The 14,589-nt window shown below is 45.4% G+C and overlaps 1 long non-coding RNA gene across 2 annotated transcripts; it reads left to right on the top strand.

The window, feature by feature from the left end:
* Positions 1 to 8,843: 8,843 nt before the first annotated feature.
* LOC118351138 (uncharacterized) lies at positions 8,844 to 14,049 on the top strand. Of its 2 annotated transcripts, none has more exons than XR_007402866.1 (3): positions 8,844 to 9,588; positions 11,124 to 11,253; positions 12,585 to 14,049. It is a non-coding gene; the product is annotated as an uncharacterized LOC118351138 (long non-coding RNA). The 2 variants fall into 2 exon arrangements; XR_004806001.2 differs by having other exon boundaries at positions 8,844 to 9,390.
* Positions 14,050 to 14,589: the final 540 nt, after the last annotated feature.

Raw genomic sequence — 14,589 nt, forward strand, 5'->3', positions numbered from 1 at the left:
GCCCTGTTGTTTATATCTTTGCTCAACTACCTGGGAACCTGTCTTGGTCCCTGCCTGGTGCCAAGAGTATTGGAGGGGCCTAACTTATTCTTTTTTTTTTTTTTTAATTGAAGTGAAATTCACATAATATAAAATTCACCATTTTAAAGTGAGCAATTCAGTAGCATTTAGTACATCCATAATGTTGTATAACCACTACTATCTTGTTCCAAAATATTTTCATCACTCCAAAAGGAAACTCCATATCCATTAAGCAGTTACTTTTCATTTTCTTCTCCCCACATTGCCTGGCAACCACCAATCTGCTGTCTCTATGGATTTACCTATTCTGGATATTTCATATAAATGGAATCACACAATATGAGAACTTTTGCATCGGGCTTTTTTGTTTTCACTTCGCATGATGTTTTTGAGTTTCGTCCACATTGTAGCGTGTATTGGCACTATACTCCTTCTCACGTGAAATAACATCTCCTTGTACACATAAAACGTAATTTATTTATCCATTCATCCATTGCTGAACATTCCTATCATTCCCACTCTTGGCTATGGTAAATAGGACTTCCATGAATATGCATGGCATGTACGTATATTTGTTTGAGTAACTATTTGCAGTTCTTTGGGGGTATATACCCAGGCGTGGAATGCCTGGGTCTTACCATAAACTCTATGCTTAACTTTTTGAGGAAAGACCAAACTGTTTTCTGCAGAAGCTGAACATTTATATTCTCACCAGTATGGTATGAGCGTTCCAATTTCCCCACATCCTTGTCCAAACTTCTATTCTGTTTTTTTGATCATAGTCATCCCAGGGAGTATGAAGGGTTATCTCCTCGTGGTTTTGATTTGTAGTTTTCTGATGACTAGTGATGGGGAGCATCTTTTCATGTGCTCACTAGCCATCTGTAGGCCTTCTTTGGAGAAATGTTGATGTAATTCCTTTCTCTATTTTAAAATTGGATTGTTTGCCTTTCTGTTGTTGAGTTGTAAGAGTTCTTTATATATTCTGGATCCCAGGCTCTTATTAGATCTATGATTTGCAAGTATTTTCAACCATCCTGTAGGTTGTCTCTTCATCTTCTTGATGGTGGCCTTTGATGCATAAAAGCTTTGAATTCTGATGGAGTCCCAGTTATCTTACTTTTTGTTCTTGTGTTGCTTATGGTTTTGGTGTCATATGCAAGAAGTCATTACCAAAACTGAGGTCATGAATATTTAACCTATGTTTTCTGCTAGGAGTTTTATGGCTTTAGCCTTTGTATTTATGTCATTGATTCATTTTGAATTAATTTTTGTCTATGAGGTGAGGCAGAGATTCCTAACTTACTCTTAGCTCCTGCTCTCAAGCCCACCTCAGCTTGGGGTCTGACCTGGGTTCTGTAGCCTGCTGGCTATTATCCCTGATGGCTGCATGGCCCAGTGTTTCTTCTCCTGGGTTATCTGTTGGTCTGGGACACCTTTCCATTCTATTTAGGCTCCATGATGTGGGCTGCTTGACTGAGATGCTACTTCTTGCCCTGGATTGGATGCCATTAGACAGGACTTCCTCTGGGCCAATCAACGAGGTCTGTTTCTCCAGCTCCAGCCTCATTCCTGTCATAGGTCTGACCCAGGCCTGCTCTCTCCCCTGAGATGGAGCTGTCCTGCTATTGCCATCAGGCCACTCCATGCAATATCTTGTGACAACATCAAGTTTCACCAATAAAGTGTAATATCTAAGGGTATGGACTCTGGAACTGGTGACCAAATCCCAGCTCTGCACTCACTAACAAGGGCAACTACAGAGAGCTATTGAGCTTTTCTGTGCCTCTGTTCCCCCATCTGTATCTGAGGATAATAATTATACCTAGCTTACAGGGTTGAGATGGCATTTAAATGAGTTAATATATAAAAAGTGTCATGGAAAGTGCCTAGCACAAGCTAAAATGTCCATGAGTGCTAGCTCTTCTCAAGAATGTCTAAAAATACCACCGGTCCCTGGGAAGGGTATTACAACTGACCCGAACAACATTCTAGCATGGATGAGCTCATTGTTGTCCTAGGTTCAAGGTCAGGGGGAGGTTACCTATCAGACCAAAGAGAACAATAAACCTACTCATGTCAGTGGCCATGGAGAGTTACACAAGGAAGGAAAGGAGGGGGAAGTACAGGGCTCCCAAACCAATTGTGCTGGTTGCAAAATTCTGTTGGTGCCTCCAGGTTAGATAAATCTACAGCAAATTCAGACACATGATACCTGTGATCTAATAAAAGCAGCAGAAAGCAGGAACTGATTTTGCTGAGTGTCCTGGGTTGTTCTATTTTTTTTTCCCCCTGATTTGCCTGCTATTGAGCTCTGGGGGGAGTCTTGTTATCCCTGTTGTAATCCAGTGGCAGGTTTGTATCCTGGGGCCAGAATCACAAAGGTCCCCCAGAGTTACCTGTAAAGAAACCTGGGAGGACGACCCTCCTCACCATCCTCATGGCTGTGTCCTTTCCAAAGTTGCAGATGATTCATCCCTGGGAGGGAGGTTAGCTACCCGGATTTATTGTCTGTCTGAATAGGCTCTGTGCAGCACAACCAAAATAAAAGGGAAAAAAATAGAGCTGTCTCAGCAAAATCTGCTGAATCAGAATTAACAAGAAAATCTTGTAACTAATGATCAAAATTAAAATGTACTCAGGAGCTTTACTTTTAACCGAATAGCAGGGCGGCAAGGTGATACTGTGCAGGATAATGGAACAACTCGCATTTTGCTGGCAGCTAAGAGCAGACTGTTCGCAGTTTATGTAGGTGGAGACTGGTCTCCCAACAACTTGGGGTATCACTTCTGGAAAAGAAATTCCTCCTCCCCTTTCCTCCAGCCCTCTACTTCCCTCAAGTAGAATGTACCTTCTCTTTCCACAGCCCCTCTTGTGTTATACTCTGTATCTCATTAGATTCTCATACCAGCATTGTAGTACAGGTGAGACACCCTCATCCCGTATCTCCCCATTTTACAGAAATGAACACTGAGGGGCAGAGAGGTTCTGCCAGTAGGTGGCAGGGCCTGATGAAAGATTCAGGTTTTCAAATTGTTGGAATTCCTGTACAAAATGTATTTTTGTAAGAGTTAAATAATCTCCTGTAGTTTAACTTTTCCAGAAACCTAGATTTTCATGTATGGTACACTTGAAAGTCTGCATACCCCAGCATGCTGGCAAATCCTAGAGTCTGAAGTGCAAATGTATGGTTATTTTCTGTATCTTAAATGTTAACAATAGCTTTCATTAGAACAAAAGTCAAATATTTTCTTGCTTGCCTAACTCTAAAAGCACTTAATTTTTACAGAGTAATTCAGATCTGGGGCTGCATCGAACCATGAATGTTTTCAGTTTCTGAGCAAAGGCCTCAGACAGCTCTGGGGAATGAAAAGAAAGGGTGTCAAGTGAAATGGGCTTGCAGCTTTGCCATGCCACCTTGCCTTTCAGATAGCTTTCCTGGTCACCAATTATCAATATCACTATTAGCCACACTTCACCTCCCAAAATAATGGACCCCCAAGAGGGAGGAGTCTGCGGTCTACATGCTGAGGGGGAGACAGTGATTTGATGTGAGTTTTATTTGCAGATGTCTCCCTGGGAAGAGAAAGCGGAGGCTGGTCCTCTCAGAGGGAGGAGCTGATTCTTTAATTACAGGGAAACAGCGGGAGCACATGGCAAGGGGAAAAGAAACCAGTCAGGAGACTGGGCTGCCAGGCTTCCTTTTAGCACTTTCTTGCTTTGAGAAGAAAAATTCTCTGTGCTTAATTGCTCACATCTCTAAAATGGGGATAATCATGCCTTGTAGGTTTGTTGAAAAATCTCAAATACATGTAAATACATATACAAGGTATGTATGTATACATACACACATACATATGAAAGGTTTATCTTTGAGTAGGGTTTCAATAAAATCTATGATGATTAGTAGGAATAGTAATTATAGTTGTACCTGTGTTGTAACAGCAGGAGGCTTTTGGTGAGTATTTTCTAGATTGGACTTTACTTTCCTCTTGGAATATACAAAAAGCCTGGCTGAAATCCTGTTTCAATGTGACACCCCCTGCAATGCCAACTGGAAGCCATGGCTTTCTCCTCAGACTGACTATTGTAACACTCAATAGCATCCTTTCTATTTATGGGACCTGTGCACAGGCAGATCAGGATGGTGCACATAGAGTGGGGCAAGATTCCAGGATGTGGGCATATGGGGAGTGGGGGGTAGTGGGGGAGATGGTGGAAGGACATGGGTCTTGGCAAGGGCAAGTAAGCCCACCAAACCAGTCTGAGACCAGGGGCCTGGGCGAGGACAGGAAAGGGTCAGGGTGGGAGGACCATAGTTGGGGAGTTGGGGGGTGATGCAAAGTTTAGGGTCTGGCATTTAGACTCTGTCCAGTCAGGGCAGTAGATTGGCAGAGGTTTGAGTGCACAGGTTTGCACCAGAGACACGTGGCCTAGGAGGATGTCAGAACTCCAAATTCAGGCATTAGTCATGACAGGCAAGAGTATACAAATCCCTGTCAACTAGGAGGACATCAGAATGAATCATGTAAGGTATCTTCTCAAAATACTAGTTCCCAGGCTCCAGCCACTGAGATTTGGATAGAGTAAGTCAGATGCACTATTGGAAGAGATTATGGGCTTTCCTGTTCTACGAGCGCATGTGCAGGTGGTGACAAAGGAAGTGACCTTGAAACTTAAGACTTAATGAAGTTTTGGCAAGAGGTAAGAGGTCTGCAAGACATGGGAACCAGGAGTTCAGAAAGTGAGAGTGACTAGCTCACAAACACTAGGCAAAGAAAAATCCTTAAAAAGAAGGGCAAACACCAACTTGAAGATCAAGAAACCAAGGTCAAATGACATAAAACGAGAAAGGAAAGCGGTCATTTTCTTCAGGAAGTTCCATGTGGAAATATTGTCATCAGGACCCCAGAATCTCTCTTGATGTCCTGTACCAGATCTACTACCTACCCCTCCCCACAGACAGACCCAGGAAGACTGACAATGTCTGTGTGAGAAAGCACAGTTAGTGTGAATCAGTACGTATTTGTTTTTTTTTTTTATAAATTTATTTTTTATTGGTGTTCAATTTGCCAACATATAGAATAACACCCAGTGCTCATCCCATCAAGTGCCCCCCTCAGTGCCCGTCACCCAGTCACCCCCACCCCCCGCCCACCTCCCCTTCCACCACCCCTAGTTCGTTTCCCAGAGTTAAGAGTCTCTCATGTTCTGTCTCCCTTTCTGATATTTCCCACTCGCTTTTTCTCCTTTCCCCTTTATTCCCTTTCACTATTTTTTATATTCCCCAAATGAATGAGACCATATAATGTTTGTCCTTCTCTGATTGACTTATTTCACTCAGCATAATACCCTCCAGTTCCATCCACGTCGAAGCAAATGGTGGGTATTTGTCGTTTTTAATGGCTGAGTAATATCCCATTGTATACATAAACCACATCTTCTTCTTCTTCTTCTTCTTTTTTTTTTTATAAACCACATCTTCTTTATCCATTCATCTTTTGATGGACAAACTCCTTCCACAGTTTGGCTATTGTGGACATTGCTGCTATAAACATCAGGGTGCAGTTGTCCCAGCGTTTCATTGCATCTGTATCTTTGGAGTAAATCTCCAACAGTGCAATTGCTGGGTCATAGGGCAGATCTATTTTTAACTCTTTGAGGAACCTCCACAGAGTTTTCCAGAGTAGCTGCACAGGTTCACATTCCCACCAACAGTGCAGGAGGGTTCCCCTTTCTCCACATCCTCTAATTATTTTAAGATGTGTGGAATCAGAAAAGACCCCAAATAGCCAGGGGAATTTTAAAAAAGAAAACCATAGCTAGGGGCATCACAATGCCAGATTTCAGGTTGTACTACAAAGCTGTGGTCATGATGTGGTCATCATGCAAGTGTGGTATTGGCACAAAGACAGACACATAGATCAATGGAACAGAATAGAGAATCCAGAAGTGGACCCTCAACTTTATGGTCAACTAATATTCGACAAAGGAGGAAAAACTATCCACTGGAAAAAAGACAGTCTCTTCAATAAATGGTGCTGGGAAAATTGGACATCCACATGCAGAAGAATGAAACTAGACCACTCTCTTGCACCATACACAAAGATAAACTCAAAATGGATGAAAGATCTAAATGTGAGACAAGATTCCATCAAAATCCTAGAGAAGAACACAGGCAACACCCTTTTTGAACTTGGCCGCAGTAACTTCTTGCAAGATTCATCCATGAAGGCAAGAAAAACAAAAGCAAAAATGAACTATTGGGACTTCATCAGTATGTATTTGAATCATACATTCCGCTGATTTGATGAATTTCTAGTGAATTTCTTCTACACCATAATAAGCTGTAACTAAGCTAAGGTCCACCCCTTGAGACAGTGGGAATGCGGGTAGGACTACTGTGAGGACACAAAGGTCATGGGGAGTTGGTTTATCATGCATATTTCTTTTCCTTCATAAAAATATTTCTTGTACAATAAAGATTGTACAAGAAAGGAGTTTGGTTGTAATTCACCATTTGGCTCAGTGTATAAGTGCTGATTATTGATTTTGCCAAAATTTATTTTATAAATTTGCCACTGGGATAAAAGGAGAGCAATGTGGGCAGTGGTGTGGAAAAACTAAGTCCTTATCTCCCATGGCATGTGAAGTTCAAAAAGTTTCTTTTCCTTCATAAAAATATGCTTGCTGACTTGTGGTAGCCTTAGCTCTCTTCCCCTGACTTGTGTCCAGAAATTCAAGTCTGACATCAGATTGTTCTTTAGAGAAATAGGAGGAACCAAGAACAAACACATACTGATATTGACCATGGGGATCCCCCCGACAATGAAAAGGCCAGATCACCTGTGATCACTCTGTTTCAGCTCACCAGGTGGCAAGTCCTGCCCATGCACACAGACTGTTAGGCTGTTTAGTGTCTCCTTCTTACATTTACTCTTATGTCCACAGTTGGTAGGAAATTGAGGAAATCCTCCCAACTAAAAGAGAACAAAACAAACAAAACAAATGCAAAGAAAACTAGGGAATTCCATAAGGGGGTGCAAGGGAGAAAGAAACCATCTAACAACCAAAGAAATAGCACTAGAACAATCTCCAGAAATGTAGGCTATAAGAGTCTCCAAATTGACATTTGGAAATATCAGAAGACCAGGAATAAGGAGATGGTCCAAAGTCTCTCAGGGAGGAAATAAGAAGGTAAGGTAAGAAACCTTTGCTGGTATCAATGGAAGCTCAGAAGTGGCAGCAGAAGCTAGAGGCAAGGAAACAAATTTCGGCAGATGATTTGCCTGTGTCTCTTGGATTTCTCAATGTCTTATGAGAGAGGCACTGACAGTGGCAATAGTGTTTCCTTCCAGAGCAAAAGGCAGACATGCCCATTATAAAAGATTTAGGTTCCCTAAGCTCAGGGTTCCCCTGCTATAATCCAACTCCCTGTGTGTGGGCAGGTATCACTTGGCCCTATTTCTGCCCCTTATGAGAACGGAGGTGAGGGGAATCACTGCAAAATGTGCAGACATTCTGACTCCTCCCGTTACTGTGAGTAATAACTATCCTTTAGCTCTGACCCAGCAGTCTTGTGTCTTCTGGCAGCCTCCATGAAACTGTGGCAGGCCAGCCTGTCGCTAGCAAGAAGGGCAAAATCTCAGACAGTTCCGACAATGATGGCTTCAGAATTCTGAAGGAAAATGCTTTCACCCTAGAATTTTATATACAACCAAAGTACAGAAGATATGTGAAGTAGAATAAAGACATTCTTACAATTCAAGAATTTTACCTTTACAAATTCGAGTTCAAAAAGTTTACCCCCCTTTCTTAGGAACATACTCTAGGATGTTGTCTAGGAAAAAAAAAGAAAGAAAGAAAGAAAGAAAGAAAGAAAGAAAGAAAGAAAGAAAGAAAGAAAGAAAGAAAGAAAGAAAGAAAGAAAGAAAGAAAATGAAGAAATAGGAACTACGACCCAGGAAAGAGGGGAGCCAAAATTAGAGATCAGAGAAGAGAATTGCCAGGATGTCAGGCAACCTGCAGAGAGAACAACCAGTAACATTGGAACATCTGAACAGAGAGCCTCTTGAGGGAAAATTCTTAAGGAAAGAAGAAAAAAAAGGAATGAGGATTTGTTTGAGATCATAGCAAGTAGTATTATGACATGTTGGGAAATTCAGAGAAAAGTGTGAGAGATTCACAGAAAACCAGAGAAATGAAAAAGATGAAGCAATGATTAATTCTAGGAAAAACAAAAGATTGTACAAGAAAGGAGTTTGGTTGTAATTCACCATTTGGCTCGGTGTATAAGTGCTGATTATTGATTTTGCCAAAATTTATTTTATAAATTTGCCACTGGGATAAAGCAATGTGGGCAGTGGTGTGGAAAAACTAAGTCCTTATCTCCCATGGCACAAAGTCAATAGATAATGTCTAAAATTGATATTTCAAGAAACAGCTGTATAATATTCAATTATAGAGGTAAATGCCAGGGGAAAACCCTAGAAGTATGAAGGATGGATGCCTCTGGGGAAAGGGAGTACATGTGGAATAGGAGATTTCTGTATGTAAACATGACTTCAAACAAGTATTCTTCGGATAACAAATAATTAAATGTAAATTTGAGGTGGGTTTTTTTTTTTTTTTTTAACAAGACAAAGATAGCTGGTAACAGCCCTTAGTGGTGGCCTAAATCTTTTTTTTTTTCTTTCAATCTGACTGGCCTAGCCGTTATCAATTCAAAACCTCAGCTTTTCTCATCATGAACAGAAAAGATAACTTTGAAAATGTGTTACATTTTGAACTTCTTACTTATACTATATCATGCTCCTGTTTTTCTTGACTAGGTTTTCAAAAGGTAAACTTTCTTGGAAATAAAGGGAACAAGAACAGGGGCCTGGGATCTGGAGCCGAAAGTGGTGGATTTCAGCCCGGCTGTGCGGGCTGTCAGGGCTCACTGAGTCCTCGGACAAGTTACTACCTTGCCCTGGAACACGGAGTCCTGCTCTGTGGATGGGAAAACCAACACTTCCCTTGTAAGGTAGTTATGGGCAGGGTGTGGGCATTTTATTTCACTGCAGCCTCAGAAGACCTGGCTCCCTGCATGAAGTAGGTACCTGCCAAGTACTGGTTTGAGCAAATTAAGAGCAATTTCTACAGACATTTCAAAATGGAAGCAAGTGGTTGCGACGATTTGGGTACCGGTTTGCCAAGAATTTGGAGTTGGACTGGAAATGCTCCTTCAAAGTTCTGTTCGTGCTCAGGAGTCTAGATTTTTCTTCCATCCTACCAGAGAAATAGAGAACTCAAGGCCATGCTGTTGGGCTGTTGTAACGAGAAAGAATGGCCAGAGAAGAGGCACAGTCATCAAACCGGTTTTCCCAGGTAGGACTTTGTTTTATCACAGAGAATTTCCGTCTGGCCACACTGGATCTCCAGCACACAGGGACTTAATCTCCAAGACGTGTTCTCACACTGGAGCTTCTGGTTCCGGGATGTGAACTATGTCCCATGGTTGGAACATGTTTGCCAGTGCCCACCTTGCCTCCCTATGAGGTACCCTCTCCAGACTCCACTTCACAGGTAGGCTGTCACCCTGAAACCCACTTGGTCAGGATGTCATCCAAAGCCAACTGTAGCAGGGGATGGCAGTCAGTGGTCATCCTTTGGACTCCTGCCTACTGCCCTGCCATTCTCAGATGGGCCGGTCCTGCTCAGGGAGGCCATACAACCCTACGGACAGCCAGGAGCTCCCTCAAGGCAGCTTCTGGGTGCTCTAGGTTCCTGTTAAATTTGTAGCATCAATTCCCCATTCTCCATCAACAGAGGCTGGTTTGAGAGGTTTTCATTTGCTTTGTGATCCAACAGAAAGAATTCTTGGTGGTTAGAATCAACTATGTATGGCCTGTTTGTGCTGTCCAAGTTGCCAGGGCCTGCTCTGGAAAGAAAGATGTATATGGTCCCTGCTGGCACCAGACACGGGAGCAAAGGAAGGAGTGGCTTTGTGTGGAAAACCTGGTTCGGTCCATTCGGGGCGATTCAGTTCAGCAAGCACACTTCGAGAGCCAGACCCTGCTGGATGCCGTGCGGGGCCCATCTTTCAAGGAGCTTGCAAAGAAATGGCAGTGGGTGTTGGGGGGGGACTCATAAATAGGAGGTGCAGCTCATGTAGGAAGGGCTCCAGCAGCTTTGCAGAGGGGGCCGTGGGAACACAGGAGCACAGGAAGATGTGAGACATTCCTTGAGGACGCAAGGGGACCGACCGTTGGGGATGCAGGGGACAGCTAGCCTCCCCATACCCCTCATCCTGCAGGGCCTGGAAGGGGCCTCCTAGGGGCTGACTCTGCCTTCATTCAGCTCCATGTTCTACAACCACAGAACAAATGGCCAAAAGTTCAAGATAATGAGTCCGTTTTACTACAGCCAGGTTGAGGCAGGCACTGAAAGACAGTGTGGAGAAGCAAAAGTGGGTTCCTGGGGCTGGGGCTGTACCCTGTCTTCCTCTTGTCCTACCAGCCATCCCATCCCCTGAGAAGCTTTCCCCCTCCCTCCTTGGTGGTCCTTGCACTCTAGTGACCTCTGCTACAGCTGGGAGCACATCGTCCTCCTGTCCCAAATCTTTCTGAAAGAAAACCTGTTTCTCTCTTCTGCTGTTCTTGAGGGCAAGGCCTGGCGGCCAGGCATAATGCCGGCCATATAACAGGCACCTAGTAAATATTTGTTGCTTGGCGATCTCCATCTACATCCGGGGGGCTGAACTGCCACGTGCTTTGGGAGGCCGCGTGGTCACTGAGAAGCAGGCCTGCCACTTGTATACGTTGGGCCTCCTTGACCAGCTATTTAACTTTTTGGAGATTCAAATTCCTAATCTGGGAAATCATGAGGATGATACCTACCTCAGCAGGCGGCTACGAGCATCTAATAAAACAGTGAAGGCAGAGCACGTCGGCATACAGTTGGCACATGATAATAGCTCACTGAGTGCTAATTCCTTTCTCCCTTCTTCACCTAACAAATGGTTGGTGGGTGAATGAATCTGAGGTCAGTGTGGCTAACCAGTAGTTAAACGTGCAGAAATACTTAATTTAAAGCTTCATCTGTCATTTTCTTTCTGGCAGGAATGCAGGATATTTGTGATTTTCATCCTTATGGAGAGGAGCAGCAGAGCCCAGTGGTGATGAACCCCGAACTCTGGAGAAGACTCCTTGGACCCGAATCTCACTTCTACTACCAGTTGCATGACTTTGGGTAAATGACTTAACCTTCTTGGCCCCCGAGTTATTCACTCGTAGGACAGAGATAATGGTGGTATTATTATCATATAGCTATTACTTTCATGAGGATTGACTAAGTTAAAATCTTTAAAGCTCTCAGAACAATGCCGAGCACAGAGTTAAGTGCTGTGTAAGTGGTTGCTATGCTACTATTCTTCCTTTGTGTGTCTAAAATGTTTTATAATTAACTAATTAAGCCTGGTTATCAGATACTCAAATAGAACAATTAAATATGGGACCATGAAGGCATTTGTTCAGCAGACGGAACAGGATCCCCTCAGCACTGAGGCCCCTCTCCCCCCTGGCCCCACCTGCTCTCCCCACCTTTGGCCCCCCTCCCATGTCACGTCTGCCACCACAATTGCTCAGAATCACTGTGTTATCTTCCACATTGAGGGACAGGGACATGGTTTAGGCCTCGTACTCTCTCTTGGACTATTTCTGAAGACTCTAATAGGCCCATCTTCACAGAATCGCACCTTACGTCCTGCGACTTAACCCATCTTCCTCTTCTTGCACTCTGGTCAATATTACTCTCCTGCTCCAACACCTTCAGTGGCTCACAGCTACCTACCCAATCAAGCCAGAATCTTCTGCTTGGCATTTGAGGCCTCCTCTCTCCTCTCTGACCCACACTCTCTTCCATGTCTTCTGCACCACAGGCTGGTTGACCTGCTCCACTTTCCCTGAAAAAGACCCACCTTTCCCCCACTTCTTTGCACCTTTGCTCAGCTGCTCTCGTCACCAGGGATGCTTCCCCACTCCATCTTTTTGAAACCTGGCTTATGCTTCAAGTTCATCTCATATGGGGCCTTTTCTTCCTCTGAAACGCAGAGTCCTTTTTTTTGAAAGTCTTTTCTGATCCAACATTCTGTCTGAACTGCTTTGGGTCCTCGACATCCTCTCTCCTTGTTCAAGACTGAGTGTCCTATAAGATCATTAGTGGATCTAGAACTACTGCCCCCCAGTTAGTGAGAGATCAGTCCCCACTCCCTGAGCTGGGGACCCTGACAGGAGGAAGGTACAAGCCCAGGGCATGGGGTGCTGGGTGCAGTGGTCTGATAGCATCTGGAGGTGCCTCCAAAATGGAAAATCATGCAGGTCCTGGGCTGGTAAGTGAAGAGAGGCAGAACTCATATATAAGAGCCGAGGGGAGGAAGCAGAGCTGAGATGTTTCCTGGGTGTTGGGGGTGTGGCATGACTGTTTCTGAGTTCGAGGGGGAGCTTCTGGGGGTCTGGGCAAGGCCAGACCTGCTCTGCTAGCCTCTGTTATGTGCATGCTTATCTTCTGTTCTCCTCCATCAGGATCAAGATGCGCCTGGTTTCCCCCCACAACCTGCAGGGCTCAGCATGGACTGTGGCACACATGGGGTCAGTATGCAGGTGACAGACCGGAGCAGTGGGTGCAGGTGGGGAATGAACACAGAGACTTACCAAGCACCAAGGGCAGAAACAGTGAAAAGCTGCAGGCAACAAAGGGCCAGGACTGGTGAGAGGATCCCCAGTGGCCACACTGTTCTCTGCTTCCTTCCCCTCCCTCATCCCCAATTCCGGACCAGAGAGCAGTGTTGCTGGGAGGTGGGTCCTCCGTGACCCTAAGGCAACCACACAGGGGGAGTCTCAGGCCCAGCCTGACCTCTAAGTGACCTCTGAGGGCTGAGCTCAGCCTTTGACACTCATGAGCCCTGCCCTCTGCTCCAGATGTCCACGTTCAATCCTCACAATAAAACTATAATGACAACAAACATCTTTAAAGACAGAGTATACTCCTGGCTCTGTGCTGAGAACTCCACATTTCCCTTAACCTCACAGTAAAATTCTGAGATAGCTATGACGACTGCCCCATCGACAGAAGAGGAAATCGAGTTCAGAGAAGTGAAGTAATTGGTCTCTAGTCACAGAGCTAGCAACGGAGGAGGACCTGAGCCTACAGTAGCTGCCCCAAGGCCATGGGGCTAACAACTGTGTTCCAGAGAAGCATGTGGATCAAAGGAAAGGGGGAGAGGCTCAGGGAAGGCTTTTCCCCCTAAATCAGGGCAGGAGAAACTAGGGTACTGCGCAGTGAATGGGGAAGGACCAGCTCAAGGGGCAGCATTGACTGCACAAGCGAGAAGGTTGCAGGAGGCCCCTCCAGCTCCTGCATGCACAAAGGAGAGAGTCATTTTCAGTACAGGACAGGAGGGGTGGGTGGAAGGGGTTCAGTCTCCTCCATGTGGGGACAGGCCCAGGGCACCTCATCACATTGAAGGACAGGCCTGCCGGGAAAGAATAAAAGGCCCAGCTCAGCCGGCTGCCTCCCTTCATCTCACACCTCCGCCTCCACACCATGAATGAGAACAGTTTGGGAACACAGCTCCCTCAGTCTGTTGTCTCCTATTTAGCCTCTGGCTGTCAGCTCACCTTGTCACAGCCAAGCCCTGTAGAAAAGGATGGGGGCAGGGACTTCCTTGCTTCCCTCCTGGTGCTGGGGATGTGCCAAGCGGGAGTTGGGAGGCAGAGCGCCCTGGTGCACTCCCCCGGGCCCCCCCACCCCCGGTCGGGGGACCCTTCTCGCCAGAGCAGCCACCCTGGGAGGGAGGTGCCCTGGGAGGCTGGAGCTTCTCATGAGGCCACGCAGGGAGCCTTGGGCAGGGGTGCTCCGCGCTCCCCGCCGCGCTGGACAGTGAGCTATTGCAGCCTGTTATCTCCAGCAGCAGGTGGAGGCATCCGGGGCTGCTCCTTCCTGCGGAGCAAAGCCAGATAATATTTACTGGCTCAAATGAATAAGGTAACCAGCCCTGTCGCAGCACAGAGGATGTGTCTCTCACCCAAGGTTTTGGTTTTGGGTTTGTTTTTTTTTTTTTTTTTTTGTCCTTCCTTTCTTTCTTCATTATGTTTGTAATTTTGTTTTATTATTTCCCATTGGAAAGCCGTGAAATGAAAATGATGCAATCTACCGCTGTGAAATAATGTCGTGCTCCAGTCCTTTTCCAATAAGCCCTGAGGTGTGCGCTGTGACGGCTTCATTAAATTAGTCGGCTCCATGGCAAATGGAAAAGCGCTCGGAGCTTGGGATTGTGCTAATCCGAGTCGCGCTGCCTGAGACCTCAGACCACCAGGGAGCCTGGGAGGTTGGCTCTGCGTGTTGGAGAGAAGAGGCTCCCACGCGCCACCTGCGATGCCCCAGAGGCTTCTGTGTCCACACAGCTGCTAGACTTTTCCTGGAACCTTCACATCTTTACTGTGTCCTCTGGGTGCTGGATGCTGCCCAGGTGTGTCACCGTGCAGAGGGAACGGACAGGTTAGGGCACTGGCTCCCTGGGGGCACAGT

Source organism: Canis lupus, chromosome 17 (genome assembly GCF_003254725.2).
Source record: "Canis lupus dingo isolate Sandy chromosome 17, ASM325472v2, whole genome shotgun sequence".
NCBI lineage: Eukaryota > Metazoa > Chordata > Mammalia > Carnivora > Canidae > Canis > Canis lupus.